General features: G+C 44.2%; 25 non-coding genes across 25 annotated transcripts; all 25 read left to right on the top strand.

Annotated features, from left to right (window-relative positions):
* The first annotated feature begins 447 nt into the window (after window positions 1–447).
* TRNAI-UAU (transfer RNA isoleucine (anticodon UAU)) lies at window positions 448–540 on the top strand. Its single transcript is given in 2 exon segments — window positions 448–485; window positions 505–540. It is a non-coding gene; the product is annotated as a tRNA-Ile (tRNA).
* Window positions 541–660: 120 nt separating this feature from the next.
* Window positions 661–733, top strand: TRNAR-CCU (transfer RNA arginine (anticodon CCU)). Its single transcript has one exon. It is a non-coding gene; the product is annotated as a tRNA-Arg (tRNA).
* Window positions 734–1,162: 429 nt separating this feature from the next.
* On the top strand, window positions 1,163–1,255 carry TRNAI-UAU (transfer RNA isoleucine (anticodon UAU)). Its single transcript is given in 2 exon segments — window positions 1,163–1,200; window positions 1,220–1,255. It is a non-coding gene; the product is annotated as a tRNA-Ile (tRNA).
* A 626-nt stretch (window positions 1,256–1,881) lies between these two features.
* Window positions 1,882–1,974, top strand: TRNAI-UAU (transfer RNA isoleucine (anticodon UAU)). The gene is given in 2 exon segments: window positions 1,882–1,919; window positions 1,939–1,974. It is a non-coding gene; the product is annotated as a tRNA-Ile (tRNA).
* Window positions 1,975–2,094: 120 nt separating this feature from the next.
* Window positions 2,095–2,167, top strand: TRNAR-CCU (transfer RNA arginine (anticodon CCU)). The gene has a single exon. It is a non-coding gene; the product is annotated as a tRNA-Arg (tRNA).
* A 440-nt stretch (window positions 2,168–2,607) lies between these two features.
* On the top strand, window positions 2,608–2,700 carry TRNAI-UAU (transfer RNA isoleucine (anticodon UAU)). Its single transcript is given in 2 exon segments — window positions 2,608–2,645; window positions 2,665–2,700. It is a non-coding gene; the product is annotated as a tRNA-Ile (tRNA).
* Window positions 2,701–3,326: 626 nt separating this feature from the next.
* Window positions 3,327–3,419, top strand: TRNAI-UAU (transfer RNA isoleucine (anticodon UAU)). Its single transcript is given in 2 exon segments — window positions 3,327–3,364; window positions 3,384–3,419. It is a non-coding gene; the product is annotated as a tRNA-Ile (tRNA).
* A 625-nt stretch (window positions 3,420–4,044) lies between these two features.
* On the top strand, window positions 4,045–4,137 carry TRNAI-UAU (transfer RNA isoleucine (anticodon UAU)). The gene is given in 2 exon segments: window positions 4,045–4,082; window positions 4,102–4,137. It is a non-coding gene; the product is annotated as a tRNA-Ile (tRNA).
* Window positions 4,138–4,257: 120 nt separating this feature from the next.
* TRNAR-CCU (transfer RNA arginine (anticodon CCU)) lies at window positions 4,258–4,330 on the top strand. The gene has a single exon. It is a non-coding gene; the product is annotated as a tRNA-Arg (tRNA).
* Window positions 4,331–4,759: 429 nt separating this feature from the next.
* Window positions 4,760–4,852, top strand: TRNAI-UAU (transfer RNA isoleucine (anticodon UAU)). The gene is given in 2 exon segments: window positions 4,760–4,797; window positions 4,817–4,852. It is a non-coding gene; the product is annotated as a tRNA-Ile (tRNA).
* Window positions 4,853–4,972: 120 nt separating this feature from the next.
* TRNAR-CCU (transfer RNA arginine (anticodon CCU)) lies at window positions 4,973–5,045 on the top strand. The gene has a single exon. It is a non-coding gene; the product is annotated as a tRNA-Arg (tRNA).
* Window positions 5,046–5,485: 440 nt separating this feature from the next.
* TRNAI-UAU (transfer RNA isoleucine (anticodon UAU)) lies at window positions 5,486–5,578 on the top strand. Its single transcript is given in 2 exon segments — window positions 5,486–5,523; window positions 5,543–5,578. It is a non-coding gene; the product is annotated as a tRNA-Ile (tRNA).
* Window positions 5,579–5,699: 121 nt separating this feature from the next.
* Window positions 5,700–5,772, top strand: TRNAR-CCU (transfer RNA arginine (anticodon CCU)). Its single transcript has one exon. It is a non-coding gene; the product is annotated as a tRNA-Arg (tRNA).
* A 432-nt stretch (window positions 5,773–6,204) lies between these two features.
* TRNAI-UAU (transfer RNA isoleucine (anticodon UAU)) lies at window positions 6,205–6,297 on the top strand. The gene is given in 2 exon segments: window positions 6,205–6,242; window positions 6,262–6,297. It is a non-coding gene; the product is annotated as a tRNA-Ile (tRNA).
* Window positions 6,298–6,418: 121 nt separating this feature from the next.
* TRNAR-CCU (transfer RNA arginine (anticodon CCU)) lies at window positions 6,419–6,491 on the top strand. Its single transcript has one exon. It is a non-coding gene; the product is annotated as a tRNA-Arg (tRNA).
* Window positions 6,492–6,931: 440 nt separating this feature from the next.
* On the top strand, window positions 6,932–7,024 carry TRNAI-UAU (transfer RNA isoleucine (anticodon UAU)). The gene is given in 2 exon segments: window positions 6,932–6,969; window positions 6,989–7,024. It is a non-coding gene; the product is annotated as a tRNA-Ile (tRNA).
* Window positions 7,025–8,369: 1,345 nt separating this feature from the next.
* Window positions 8,370–8,462, top strand: TRNAI-UAU (transfer RNA isoleucine (anticodon UAU)). Its single transcript is given in 2 exon segments — window positions 8,370–8,407; window positions 8,427–8,462. It is a non-coding gene; the product is annotated as a tRNA-Ile (tRNA).
* A 120-nt stretch (window positions 8,463–8,582) lies between these two features.
* TRNAR-CCU (transfer RNA arginine (anticodon CCU)) lies at window positions 8,583–8,655 on the top strand. Its single transcript has one exon. It is a non-coding gene; the product is annotated as a tRNA-Arg (tRNA).
* Window positions 8,656–9,803: 1,148 nt separating this feature from the next.
* On the top strand, window positions 9,804–9,896 carry TRNAI-UAU (transfer RNA isoleucine (anticodon UAU)). Its single transcript is given in 2 exon segments — window positions 9,804–9,841; window positions 9,861–9,896. It is a non-coding gene; the product is annotated as a tRNA-Ile (tRNA).
* Window positions 9,897–10,518: 622 nt separating this feature from the next.
* TRNAI-UAU (transfer RNA isoleucine (anticodon UAU)) lies at window positions 10,519–10,611 on the top strand. Its single transcript is given in 2 exon segments — window positions 10,519–10,556; window positions 10,576–10,611. It is a non-coding gene; the product is annotated as a tRNA-Ile (tRNA).
* A 626-nt stretch (window positions 10,612–11,237) lies between these two features.
* Window positions 11,238–11,330, top strand: TRNAI-UAU (transfer RNA isoleucine (anticodon UAU)). The gene is given in 2 exon segments: window positions 11,238–11,275; window positions 11,295–11,330. It is a non-coding gene; the product is annotated as a tRNA-Ile (tRNA).
* Window positions 11,331–11,941: 611 nt separating this feature from the next.
* TRNAI-UAU (transfer RNA isoleucine (anticodon UAU)) lies at window positions 11,942–12,034 on the top strand. The gene is given in 2 exon segments: window positions 11,942–11,979; window positions 11,999–12,034. It is a non-coding gene; the product is annotated as a tRNA-Ile (tRNA).
* Window positions 12,035–12,660: 626 nt separating this feature from the next.
* Window positions 12,661–12,753, top strand: TRNAI-UAU (transfer RNA isoleucine (anticodon UAU)). Its single transcript is given in 2 exon segments — window positions 12,661–12,698; window positions 12,718–12,753. It is a non-coding gene; the product is annotated as a tRNA-Ile (tRNA).
* Window positions 12,754–13,386: 633 nt separating this feature from the next.
* TRNAI-UAU (transfer RNA isoleucine (anticodon UAU)) lies at window positions 13,387–13,479 on the top strand. Its single transcript is given in 2 exon segments — window positions 13,387–13,424; window positions 13,444–13,479. It is a non-coding gene; the product is annotated as a tRNA-Ile (tRNA).
* Window positions 13,480–14,105: 626 nt separating this feature from the next.
* TRNAI-UAU (transfer RNA isoleucine (anticodon UAU)) lies at window positions 14,106–14,198 on the top strand. Its single transcript is given in 2 exon segments — window positions 14,106–14,143; window positions 14,163–14,198. It is a non-coding gene; the product is annotated as a tRNA-Ile (tRNA).
* The last annotated feature ends 137 nt before the right edge of the window (window positions 14,199–14,335 follow it).

Here is a 14,335-nt window from a genome sequence, read left to right as displayed (position 1 = left end):
TGGGGTGGTTGCCCACCTTTCATCAGAATACTGAGTTTTAGATCCAGACAGGCTTCTTTTCTGGATAAGGCGAAGATTGTGGGTTCGGGTCCCATGTGGGGTGGGTGCCCACCTTTCATCCAAAAGCATGTCGTGTTTTATTTCCAGACTGGCTTCTTTTCTGGATAACATTTGCCTCTTAAATAGGTCTTGAAAAATCTCGCCCAATGGTAGTCTTTACAAAGACAATAGCTATGTCCAAAGAGAAGTGTTCCTGAGCAACATTACCTATTGTTAAGGTGGAGAGCATCTCATTTTCATTAAAAACACACCACTTTGCTTTACCCTTCACTTATGGCATAGCCCACTGCATTTTCAAGGACGGGGTTTAAACTGACATAGGACTAGGTTTTCAATTGAGCAACTTTTTCCAGGCAAAAGAAGACATGGATAAATGGTGCCGCAAGAGCTCCAGTGGCGCAATCGGTCAGCGCGCGGTACTTATATAGCAGTAACTGTTGAGCAATGCCGAGGTTGTGAGTTCGAGCCTCACCTGGAGCATTACTTTCTTGCCGTCATCTGTCTTTTATTACTGCATTACAAGCTGATAGTTCAATGCTTAATCGCAGTTGATTTCTTTAAAACAATCGAAAAGAAAGCCACGCTTCTTCTGTGCATGTAGCCCCAGTGGCCTAATGGATAAGGCACTGGCCTCCTAAGCCAGGGATTGTGGGTTTGAGTCCCATCTGGGGTGGTTGCCCACCTTTCATCAGTATACTGAGTTTTAGATCCAGACAGGCTTCTTTTCTGGATAAGGCGAAGATTCTGGGTTCGAGTCCCATGTGTGGGTTCCATCCAAAAGCATGTCGTGTTTTATTTCCAGACTGGCTTCTTTTCTGAATAACATTTGCCTCCTAAATAGGTCTTGAAAAATCTCGCCCAATGGTAGTCTTTACAAAGACAATAGCTATGTCCAAAGAGAAGTGTTCCTGAGCAACATTACCTATTGTTAAGGTGGAGAGCATCTCATTTTCATTAAAAACACACCACTTTGCTTTACTCTTCACTTATGGCATAGCCCACTGCATTTTCAAGGACGGGGTTTAAACTGACATAGGACTAGGTTTTCAATTGAGCAACTTTTTCCAGGCAAAAGAAGACATGGATAAATGGTGCTGCAAGAGCTCCAGTGGCGCAATCGGTCAGCGCGCGGTACTTATATAGCAGTAACTGTTGAGCAATGCCGAGGTTGTGAGTTCGAGCCTCACCTGGAGCATTACTTTCTTGCCGTCATCTGTCTTTTATTACTGCATTACAAGCTGATAGTTCAATGCCTAATCGCAGTTGATTTCTTTAAAACAATCGAAAAGAAAGCCACGCTTCTTCTGTGCATGTAGCCCCAGTGGTCTAATGGATAAGGCACTGGCCTCCTAAGCCAGGGATTCGAGACCCATCTGGGGTGGTTGCCCACCTTTCATCAGAATACTGAGTTTTAGATCCAGACAGGCTTCTTTTCTGGATAAGGCGAAGATTGTGGGTTCGGGTCCCATGTGGGGTGGGTGCCCACCTTTCATCCAAAAGCATGTCGTGTTTTATTTCCAGACTGGCTTCTTTTCTGGATAACATTTGCCTCTTAAATAGGTCTTGAAAAATCTCGCCCAATGGTAGTCTTTACAAAGACAATAGCTATGTCCAAAGAGAAGTGTTCCTGAGCAACATTACCTATTGTTAAGGTGGAGAGCATCTCATTTTCATTAAAAACACACCACTTTGCTTTACCCTTCACTTATGGCATAGCCCACTGCATTTTCAAGGACGGGGTTTAAACTGACATAGGACTAGGTTTTCAATTGAGCAACTTTTTCCAGGCAAAAGAAGACATGGATAAATGGTGCCGCAAGAGCTCCAGTGGCGCAATCGGTCAGCGCGCGGTACTTATATAGCAGTAACTGTTGAGCAATGCCGAGGTTGTGAGTTCGAGCCTCACCTGGAGCATTACTTTCTTGCCGTCATCTGTCTTTTATTACTGCATTACAAGCTGATAGTTCAATGCTTAATCGCAGTTGATTTCTTTAAAACAATCGAAAAGAAAGCCACGCTTCTTCTGTGCATGTAGCCCCAGTGGCCTAATGGATAAGGCACTGGCCTCCTAAGCCAGGGATTGTGGGTTCGAGTCCAATCTGGGGTGGTTGCCCACCTTTCATCAGTATACTGAGTTTTAGATCCAGACAGGCTTCTTTTCTGGATAAGGCGAAGATTGTGGGTTCGAGTCCCATGTGGGGTGGGTGCCCACCTTCCATCCAAAAGCATGTCCTGTTTTATTTCCAGACTGGCTTCTTTTCTGGATAACATTTGCCTCCTAAAGAGGTCTTGAAAAATCTCGCCCAATGGTAGTCTTTACAAAGACAATAGCTATGTCCAAAGAGAAGTGTTCCTGAGCAACATTACCTATTGTTAAGGTGGAGAGCATCTAATTTTCATTAAAAACACACCACTTTGCTTTACTCTTCACTTATGGCATAGCCCACTGCATTTTCAAGGACGGGGTTTAAACTGACATAGGACTAGGTTTTCAATTGAGCAACTTTTTCCAGGCAAAAGAAGACATGGATAAATGGTGCTGCAAGAGCTCCAGTGGCGCAATCGGTCAGCGCGCGGTACTTATATAGCAGTAACTGTTGAGCAATGCCGAGGTTGTGAGTTCGAGCCTCACCTGGAGCATTACTTTCTTGCCGTCATCTGTCTTTTATTACTGCATTACAAGCTGATAGTTCAATGCCTAATCGCAGTTGATTTCTTTAAAACAATCGAAAAGAAAGCCACGTTTCTTCTGTGCATGTAGCCCCAATGGCCTAATGGATAAGGCACTGGTCTCCTAAGCCAGGGATTCGAGTCCCATCTGGGGTGGTTGCCTACCTTTCATCAGTATACTGAGTTTTAGATCCAGACAGGCTTCTTTTCTGGATAAGGCGAAGATTGTGGGTTCGGGTCCCATGTGGGGTGGGTGCCCACCTTTCATCCAAAAGCATGTCGTGTTTTATTTCCAGACTGGCTTCTTTTCTGGATAACATTTGCCTCTTAAATAGGTCTTGAAAAATCTCGCCCAATGGTAGTCTTTACAAAGACAATAGCTATGTCCAAAGAGAAGTGTTCCTGAGCAACATTACCTATTGTTAAGGTGGAGAGCATCTCATTTTCATTAAAAACACACCACTTTGCTTTACCCTTCACTTATGGCATAGCCCACTGCATTTTCAAGGACGGGGTTTAAACTGACATAGGACTAGGTTTTCAATTGAGCAACTTTTTCCAGGCAAAAGAAGACATGGATAAATGGTGCTGCAAGAGCTCCAGTGGCGCAATCGGTCAGCGTGCGGTACTTATATAGCAGTAACTGTTGAGCAATGCCGAGGTTGTGAGTTCGAGCCTCACCTGGAGCATTACTTTCTTGCCGTCATCTGTCTTTTATTACTGCATTACAAGCTGATAGTTCAATGCCTAATCGCAGTTGATTTCTTTAAAACAATCGAAAAGAAAGCCACGCTTCTTCTGTGCATGTAGCTCAGTGGCCTAATGGATAAGGCACTGGCCTCCTAAGCCAGGGATTCGAGTCCCATCTGGGGTGGTTGCCCACCTTTCATCAGAATACTGAGTTTTAGATCACGACAGGCTTCTTTTCTGGATAAGGCGAAGATTGTGGGTTCGGGTCCCATGTGGGGTGGGTGCCCACCTTTCATCCAAAAGCATGTCGTGTTTTATTTCCAGACTGGCTTCTTTTCTGGATAACATTTGCCTCTTAAATAGGTCTTGAAAAATCTCGCCCAATGGTAGTCTTTACAAAGACAATAGCTATGTCCAAAGAGAAGTGTTCCTGAGCAACATTACCTATTGTTAAGGTGGAGAGCATCTCATTTCCATTAAAAACACACCATTTTGCTTTACTCTTCACTTATGGCGTAGCCCACTGCATTTTCAAGGACGGGGTTTAAACTGACATAGGACTAGGTTTTTAATTGAGCAACTTTTTCCAGGCAAAAGAAGACATGGATAAATGGTGCTGCAAGAGCTCCAGTGGTGCAATCGGTCAGCGCGCGGTACTTATATAGCAGTAACTGTTGAGCAATGCCGAGGTTGTGAGTTCGAGCCTCACCTGGAGCATTACTTTCTTGCCGTCATCTGTCTTTTATTACTGCATTACAAGCTGATAGTTCAATGCTTAATCGCAGTTGATTTCTTTAAAACAATCGAAAAGAAAGCCACGCTTCTTCTGTGCATGTAGCCCCAGTGGCCTAATGGATAAGGCACTGGCCTCCTAAGCCAGGGATTGTGGGTTTGAGTCCCATCTGGGGTGGTTGCCCACCTTTCATCAGTATACTGAGTTTTAGATCCAGACAGGCTTCTTTTCTGGATAAGGCGAAGATTGTGGGTTCGAGTCCCATGTGTGGGTTCCATCCAAAAGCATGTCGTGTTTTATTTCCAGACTGGCTTCTTTTCTGGATAACATTTGCCTCCTAAATAGGTCTTGAAAAATCTCGCCCAATGGTAGTCTTTACAAAGACAATAGCTATGTCCAAAGAGAAGTGTTCCTGAGCAACATTACCTATTGTTAAGGTGGAGAGCATCTCATTTTCATTAAAAACACACCACTTTGCTTTACTCTTCACTTATGGCATAGCCCACTGCATTTTCAAGGACGGGGTTTAAACTGACATAGGACTAGGTTTTCAATTGAGCAACTTTTTCCAGGCAAAAGAAGACATGGATAAATGGTGCTGCAAGAGCTCCAGTGGCGCAATCGGTCAGCGCGCGGTACTTATATAGCAGTAACTGTTGAGCAATGCCGAGGTTGTGAGTTCGAGCCTCACCTGGAGCATTACTTTCTTGCCGCCATCTGTCTTTTATTACTGCATTACAAGCTGATAGTTCAATGCTTAATCGCAGTTGATTTCTTTAAAACAATCGAAAAGAAAGCCACGCTTCTTCTGTGCATGTAGCCCCAGTGGCCTAATGGATAAGGCACTGGCCTCCTAAGCCAGGGATTGTGGGTTTGAGTCCCATCTGGGGTGGTTGCCCACCTTTCATCAGTATACTGAGTTTTAGATCCAGACAGGCTTCTTTTCTGGATAAGGCGAAGATTGTGGGTACGAGTCTCATGTGGGGTGGGTGCCCACCTTCCATCCAAAAGCATGTCGTGTTTTATTTCCAGACTGGCTTCTTTTCTGGATAACATTTGCCTCCTAAAGAGGTCTTGAAAAATCTCGCCCAATGGTAGTCTTTACAAAGACAATAGCTATGTCCAAAGAGAAGTGTTCCTGAGCAACATTACCTATTGTTAAGGTGGAGAGCATCTCATTTCCATTAAAAACACACCACTTTGCTTTACTCTTCACTTATGGCGTAGCCCACTGCATTTTCAAGGACGGGGTTTAAACTGACATAGGACTAGGTTTTCAATTGAGCAACTTTTTCCAGGCAAAAGAAGACATGGATAAATGGTGCTGCAAGAGCTCCAGTGGCGCAATCGGTCAGCGCGCGGTACTTATATAGCAGTAACTGTTGAGCAATGCCGAGGTTGTGAGTTCGAGCCTCACCTGGAGCATTACTTTCTTGCCGTCATCTGTCTTTTATTACTGCATTACAAGCTGATAGTTCAATGCTTAATCGCAGTTGATTTCATTAAAACAATCGAAAAGGAAAACCACGCTTCTTCTGTGCATGTAGCCCCAGTGGCCTAATGGATAAGGCACTGACCTCCTAAGCCAGGGATTGTGGGTTCGAGTCCCATCTGGGGTGGTTGCCCACCTTTCATCAGTATACTGAGTTTTAGATCCAGACAGGCTTCTTTTCTGGATAAGGCGAAGATTGTGGGTTCGAGTCCCATGTGGGGTGGGTTCCATCCAAAAGCATGTCGTGTTTTATTTCCAGACTGGCTTCTTTTCTGGATAACATTTGCCTCCTAAATAGGTCTTGAAAAATCTCGCCCAATGGTAGTCTTTACAAAGACAATAGCTATGTCCAAAGAGAAGTGTTCATGAGCAACATTACCTATTGTTAAGGTGGAGAGCATCTCATTTTCATTAAAAACACACCACTTTGCTTTACTCTTCACTTATGGCATAGCCCACTGCATTTTCAAGGACGGGGTTTAAACTGACATAGGACTAGGTTTTCAATTGAGCAACTTTTTCCAGGCAAAAGAAGACATGGATAAATGGTGCTGCAAGAGCTCCAGTGGCGCAATCGGTCAGCGCGCGGTACTTATATAGCAGTAACTGTTGAGCAATGCCGAGGTTGTGAGTTCAAGCCTCACCTGGAGCATTACTTTCTTGCCGTCATCTGTCTTTTATTACTGCATTACAAGCTGATAGTTCAATGCTTAATCGCAGTTGATTTCTTTAAAACAATCGAAAAGGAAAGCCACGCTTCTTCTGTGCATGTAGCCCCAGTGGCCTAATGGATAAGGCACTGGCCTCCTAAGCCAGGGATTGTGGGTTCGAGTCCCATCTGGGGTGGTTGCCCACCTTTCATCAGTATACTGAGTTTTAGATCCAGACAGGCTTCTTTTCTGGATAAGGCGAAGATTGTGGGTTCGGGTCCCATGTGGGGTGGGTGCCCACCTTTCATCCAAAAGCATGTCGTGTTTTATTTCCAGACTGGCTTCTTTTCTGGATAACATTTGCCTCTTAAATAGGTCTTGAAAAATCTCGCCCAATGGTAGTCTTTACAAAGACAATAGCTATGTCCAAAGAGAAGTGTTCCTGAGCAACATTACCTATTGTTAAGGTGGAGAGCATCTCATTTTCATTAAAAACACACCACTTTGCTTTACTCTTCACTTATGGCATAGCCCACTGCATTTTCAAGGACGGGGTTTAAACTGACATAGGACTAGGTTTTCAATTGAGCAACTTTTTCCAGGCAAAAGAAGACATGGATAAATGGTGCTGCAAGAGCTCCAGTGGTGCAATCGGTCAGCGCGCGGTACTTATATAGCAGTAACTGTTGAGCAATGCCGAGGTTGTGAGTTCGAGCCTCACCTGGAGCATTACTTTCTTGCCGTCATCTGTCTTTTATTACTGCATTACAAGCTGATAGTTCAATGCCTAATCGCAGTTGATTTCTTTAAAACAATCGAAAAGAAAGCCACGCTTCTTCTGTGCATGTAGCCCCAGTGGTCTAATGGATAAGGCACTGGCCTCCTAAGTCAGGGATTCGAGTCCCATCTGGGGTGGTTGCCCACCTTTCATCAGAATACTGAGTTTTAGATCCAGACAGGCTTCTTTTCTGGATAAGGCGAAGATTGTGGGTTCGGGTCCCATGTGGGGTGGGTGCCCACCTTTCATCCAAAAGCATGTCGTGTTTTATTTCCAGACTGGCTTCTTTTCTGGATAACATTTGCCTCTTAAATAGGTCTTGAAAAATCTCGCCCAATGGTAGTCTTTACAAAGACAATAGCTATGTCCAAAGAGAAGTGTTCCTGAGCAACATTACCTATTGTTAAGGTGGAGAGCATCTCATTTTCATTAAAAACACACCACTTTGCTTTACCCTTCACTTATGGCATAGCCCACTGCATTTTCAAGGACGGGGTTTAAACTGACATAGGACTAGGTTTTCAATTGAGCAACTTTTTCCAGGCAAAAGAAGACATGGATAAATGGTGCTGCAAGAGCTCCAGTGGCGCAATCGGTCAGCACGCGGTACTTATATAGCAGTAACTGTTGAGCAATGCCGAGGTTGTGAGTTCGAGCCTCACCTGGAGCATTACTTTCTTGCCGTCATCTGTCTTTTATTACTGCATTACAAGCTGATAGTTCAATGCCTAATCGCAGTTGATTTCTTTAAAACAATCGAAAAGAAAGCCACGCTTCTTCTGTGCATGTAGCCCCAGTGGCCTAATGGATAAGGCACTGGCCTCCTAAGCCAGGGATTCGAGTCCCATCTGGGGTGGTTGCCCACTTTTCATCAGTATACTGAGTTTTAGATCCAGACAGGCTTCTTTTCTGGATAAGGCGAAGATTGTGGGTACGAGTCTCATGTGGGGTGGGTGCCCACCTTCCATCCAAAAGCATGTCGTGTTTTATTTCCAGACTGGCTTCTTTTCTGGATAACATTTGCCTCTTAAATAGGTCTTGAAAAATCTCGCCCAATGGTAGTCTTTACAAAGACAATAGCTATGTCCAAAGAGAAGTGTTCCTGAGCAACATTACCTATTGTTAAGGTGGAGAGAATCTCATTTTCATTAAAAACACACCACTTTGCTTTACCCTTCACTTATGGCATAGCCCACTGCATTTTCAAGGACGGGGTTTAAACTGACATAGGACTAGGTTTTCAATTGAGCAACTTTTTCCAGGCAAAAGAAGACATGGATAAATGGTGCTGCAAGAGCTCCAGTGGCGCAATCGGTCAGCGCGCGGTACTTATATAGCAGTAACTGTTGAGCAATGCCGAGGTTGTGAGTTCGAGCCTCACCTGGAGCATTACTTTCTTGCCGTCATCTGTCTTTTATTACTGCATTACAAGCTGATAGTTCAATGCTTAATCGCAGTTGATTTCTTTAAAACAATCGAAAAGAAAGCCACGCTTCTTCTGTGCATGTAGCCCCAGTGGCCTAATGGATAAGGCACTGGCCTCCTAAGCCAGGGATTGTGGGTTTGAGTCCCATCTGGGGTGGTTGCCCACCTTTCATCAGTATACTGAATTTTAGATCCAGACAGGCTTCTTTTCTGGATAAGGCGAAGATTGTGGGTTCGAGTCCCATGTGTGGGTTCCATCCAAAAGCATGTCGTGTTTTATTTCCAGACTGGCTTCTTTTCTGAATAACATTTGCCTCCTAAATAGGTCTTGAAAAATCTCGCCCAATGGTAGTCTTTACAAAGACAATAGCTATGTCCAAAGAGAAGTGTTCCTGAGCAACATTACCTATTGTTAAGGTGGAGAGCATCTCATTTTCATTAAAAACACACCACTTTGCTTTACTCTTCACTTATGGCATAGCCCACTGCATTTTCAAGGACGGGGTTTAAACTGACATAGGACTAGGTTTTCAATTGAGCAACTTTTTCCAGGCAAAAGAAGACATGGATAAATGGTGCTGCAAGAGCTCCAGTGGCGCAATCGGTCAGCACGCGGTACTTATATAGCAGTAACTGTTGAGCAATGCCGAGGTTGTGAGTTCGAGCCTCACCTGGAGCATTACTTTCTTGCCGTCATCTGTCTTTTATTACTGCATTACAAGCTGATAGTTCAATGCCTAATCGCAGTTGATTTCTTTAAAACAATCGAAAAGAAAGCCACGCTTCTTCTGTGCATGTAGCCCCAGTGGCCTAATGGATAAGGCACTGGCCTCCTAAGCCAGGGATTCGAGTCCCATCTGGGGTGGTTGCCCACCTTTCATCAGAATACTGAGTTTTAGATCCAGACAGGCTTCTTTTCTGGATAAGGCGAAGATTGTGGGTTCGGGTCCCATGTGGGGTGGGTGCCCACCTTTCATCCAAAAGCATGTCGTGTTTTATTTCCAGACTGGCTTCTTTTCTGGATAACATTTGCCTCTTAAATAGGTCTTGAAAAATCTCGCCCAATGGTAGTCTTTACAAAGACAATAGCTATGTCCAAAGAGAAGTGTTCCTGAGCAACATTACCTATTGTTAAGGTGGAGAGCATCTCATTTTCATTAAAAACACACCACTTTGCTTTACCCTTCACTTATGGCATAGCCCACTGCATTTTCAAGGACGGGGTTTAAACTGACATAGGACTAGGTTTTCAATTGAGCAACTTTTTCCAGGCAAAAGAAGACATGGATAAATGGTGCCGCAAGAGCTCCAGTGGCGCAATCGGTCAGCGCGCGGTACTTATATAGCAGTAACTGTTGAGCAATGCCGAGGTTGTGAGTTCGAGCCTCACCTGGAGCATTACTTTCTTGCCGTCATCTGTCTTTTATTACTGCATTACAAGCTGATAGTTCAATGCTTAATCGCAGTTGATTTCTTTAAAACAATCGAAAAGAAAGCCACGCTTCTTCTGTGCATGTAGACCCAGTGGCCTAATGGATAAGGCACTGGCCTCCTAAGCCAGGGATTGTGGGTTTGAGTCCCATCTGGGGTGGTTGCCCACCTTTCATCAGTATACTGAGTTTTAGATCCAGACAGGCTTCTTTTCTGGATAAGGCGAAGATTCTGGGTTCGAGTCCCATGTGTGGGTTCCATCCAAAAGCATGTCGTGTTTTATTTCCAGACTGGCTTCTTTTCTGAATAACATTTGCCTCCTAAATAGGTCTTGAAAAATCTCGCCCAATGGTAGTCTTTACAAAGACAATAGCTATGTCCAAAGAGAAGTGTTCCTGAGCAACATTACCTATTGTTAAGGTGGAGAGCATCTCATTTTCATTAAAAACACACCACTTTGCTTTACTCTTCACTTATGGCATAGCCCACTGCATTTTCAAGGACGGGGTTTAAACTGACATAGGACTAGGTTTTCAATTGAGCAACTTTTTCCAGGCAAAAGAAGACATGGATAAATGGTGCTGCAAGAGCTCCAGTGGCGCAATCGGTCAGCGCGCGGTACTTATATAGCAGTAACTGTTGAGCAATGCCGAGGTTGTGAGTTCGAGCCTCACCTGGAGCATTACTTTCTTGCCGTCATCTGTCTTTTATTACTGCATTACAAGCTGATAGTTCAATGCCTAATCGCAGTTGATTTCTTTAAAACAATCGAAAAGAAAGCCACGCTTCTTCTGTGCATGTAGCCCCAGTGGTCTAATGGATAAGGCACTGGCCTCCTAAGCCAGGGATTCGAGTCCCATCTGGGGTGGTTGCCCACCTTTCATCAGAATACTGAGTTTTAGATCCAGACAGGCTTCTTTTCTGGATAAGGCGAAGATTGTGGGTTCGGGTCCCATGTGGGGTGGGTGCCCACCTTTCATCCAAAAGCATGTCGTGTTTTATTTCCAGACTGGCTTCTTTTCTGGATAACATTTGCCTCTTAAATAGGTCTTGAAAAATCTCGCCCAATGGTAGTCTTTACAAAGACAATAACTATGTCCAAAGAGAAGTGTTCCTGAGCAACATTACCTATTGTTAAGGTGGAGAGCATCTCATTTTCATTAAAAACACACCACTTTGCTTTACCCTTCACTTATGGCATAGCCCACTGCATTTTCAAGGACGGGGTTTAAACTGACATAGGACTAGGTTTTCAATTGAGCAACTTTTTCCAGGCAAAAGAAGACATGGATAAATGGTGCCGCAAGAGCTCCAGTGGCGCAATCGGTCAGCGCGCGGTACTTATATAGCAGTAACTGTTGAGCAATGCCGAGGTTGTGAGTTCGAGCCTCACCTGGAGCATTACTTTCTTGCCGTCATCTGTCTTTTATTACTGCATTACAAGCTGATAGTTCAATGCTTAATCGCAGTTGATTTCTTTAAAACAATCGAAAAGAAAGCCACGCTTCTTCTGTGCATGTAGCCCCAGTGGCCTAATGGATAAGGCACTGGCCTCCTAAGCCAGGGATTGTGGTTGCCCACCTTTCATCAGTATACTGAGTTTTAGATCCAGACAGGCTTCTTTTCTGGATAAGGCGAAGATTGTGGGTTCGGGTCCCATGTGGGGTGGGTGCCCACCTTTCATCCAAAAGCATGTCGTGTTTTATTTCCAGACTGGCTTCTTTTCTGGATAACATTTGCCTCTTAAATAGGTCTTGAAAAATCTCGCCCAATGGTAGTCTTTACAAAGACAATAGCTATGTCCAAAGAGAAGTGTTCCTTAGCAACATTACCTATTGTTAAGGTGGAGAGCATCTCATTTTCATTAAAAACACACCACTTTGCTTTACTCTTCACTTATGGCATAGCCCACTGCATTTTCAAGGACGGGGTTTAAACTGACATAGGACTAGGTTTTCAATTGAGCAACTTTTTCCAGGCAAAAGAAGACATGGATAAATGGTGCTGCAAGAGCTCCAGTGGCGCAATCGGTCAGCGCGCGGTACTTATATAGCAGTAACTGTTGAGCAATGCCGAGGTTGTGAGTTCGAGCCTCACCTGGAGCATTACTTTCTTGCCGTCATCTGTCTTTTATTACTGCATTACAAGCTGATAGTTCAATGCCTAATCGCAGTTGATTTCTTTAAAACAATCGAAAAGAAAGCCACGCTTCTTCTGTGCATGTAGCCCCAGTGGCCTAATGGATAAGGCACTGGCCTCCTAAGCCAGGGATTCGAGTCCCATCTGGGGTGGTTGCCCACCTTTCATCAGAATACTGAGTTTTAGATCCAGACAGGCTTCTTTTCTGGATAAGGCGAAGATTGTGGGTTCGGGTCCCATGTGGGGTGGGTGCCCACCTTTCATCCAAAAGCATGTCGTGTTTTATTTCCAGACTGGCTTCTTTTCTGGATAACATTTGCCTCTTAAATAGGTCTTGAAAAATCTCGCCCAATGGTAGTCTTTACAAAGACAATAGCTATGTCCAAAGAGAAGTGTTCCTGAGCAACATTACCTATTGTTAAGGTGGAGAGCATCTCATTTTCATTAAAAACACACCACTTTGCTTTACCCTTCACTTATGGCATAGCCCACTGCATTTTCAAGGACGGGGTTTAAACTGACATAGGACTAGGTTTTCAATTGAGCAACTTTTTCCAGGCAAAAGAAGACATGGATAAATGGTGCCGCAAGAGCTCCAGTGGCGCAATCGGTCAGCGCGCGGTACTTATATAGCAGTAACTGTTGAGCAATGCCGAGGTTGTGAGTTCGAGCCTCACCTGGAGCATTACTTTCTTGCCGTCATCTGTCTTTTATTACTGCATTACAAGCTGATAGTTCAATGCTTAATCGCAGTTGATTTCTTTAAAACAATCGAAAAGAAAGCCACGCTTCTTCTGTGCATGTAGCCCCCGTGGCCTAATGGATAAGGCACTGGCCTCCTAAGCCAGGGATTGTGGGTTCGAGTCCAATCTGGGGTGGTTGCCCACCTTTCATCAGTATACTGAGTTTTAGATCCAGACAGGCTTCTTTTCTGGATAAGGCGAAGATTGTGGGTTCGAGTCCCATGTGGGGTGGGTGCCCACCTTCCATCCAAAAGCATGTCCTGTTTTATTTCCAGACTGGCTTCTTTTCTGGATAACATTTGCCTCCTAAAGAGGTCTTGAAAAATCTCGCCCAATGGTAGTCTTTACAAAGACAATAGCTATGTCCAAAGAGAAGTGTTCCTGAGCAACATTACCTATTGTTAAGGTGGAGAGCATCTCATTTTCATTAAAAACACACCACTTTGCTTTACTCTTCACTTATGGCATAGCCCACTGCATTTTCAAGGACGGGGTTTAAACTGACATAGGACTAGGTTTTCAATTGAGCAACTTTTTCCAGGCAAAAGAAGACATGGATAAATGGTGCTGCAAGAGCTCCAGTGGCGCAATCGGTCAGCGCGCGGTACTTATATAGCAGTAACTGTTGAGCAATGCCGAGGTTGTGAGTTCGAGCCTCACCTGGAGCATTACTTTCTTGCCGTCATCTGTCTTTTATTACTGCATTACAAGCTGATAGTTCAATGCCTAATCGCAGTTGATTTCTTTAAAACAATCGAAAAGAAAGCCACGCTTCTTCTGTGCATGTAGCCCCAATGGCCTAATGGATAAGGCACTGGCCTCCTAAGCCAGGGATTCGAGTCCCCTCTGGGGTGGTTGCCCACCTTTCATCAGTATACTGAGTTTTAGATCCAGACAGGCTTCTTTTCTGGATAAGGCGAAGATTGTGGGTTCGAGTCCCATGTGGGGTGGGTGCCCACCTTCCATCCAAAAGCATGTCCTGTTTTATTTCCAGACTGGCTTCTTTTCTGGATAACATTTGCCTCCTAAAGAGGTCTTGAAAAATCTCGCCCAATGGTAGTCTTTACAAAGACAATAGCTATGTCCAAAGAGAAGTGTTCCTGAGCAACATTACCTATTGTTAAGGTGGAGAGCATCTAATTTTCATTAAAAACACACCACTTTGCTTTACTCTTCACTTATGGCATAGCCCACTGCATTTTCAAGGACGGGGTTTAAACTGACATAGGACTAGGTTTTCAATTGAGCAACTTTTTCCAGGCAAAAGAAGACATGGATAAATGGTGCTGCAAGAGCTCCAGTGGCGCAATCGGTCAGCGCGCGGTACTTATATAGCAGTAACTGTTGAGCAATGCCGAGGTTGTGAGTTCGAGCCTCACCTGGAGCATTACTTTCTTGCCGTCATCTGTCTTTTATTACTGCATTACAAGCTGATAGTTCAATGCCTAATCGCAGTTGATTTCTTTAAAACAATCGAAAAGAAAGCCACGTTTCTTCTGTGCATGTAGCCCCAATGGCCTAATG

This window comes from Eleutherodactylus coqui, chromosome 2 (assembly GCF_035609145.1).
Source record: "Eleutherodactylus coqui strain aEleCoq1 chromosome 2, aEleCoq1.hap1, whole genome shotgun sequence".
In the NCBI taxonomy this organism is placed as follows: Eukaryota; Metazoa; Chordata; class Amphibia; order Anura; family Eleutherodactylidae; genus Eleutherodactylus; species Eleutherodactylus coqui.
Note: the sequence above shows the minus strand (reverse complement) of the source record. Positions and strands in the feature narration are given on the sequence as shown.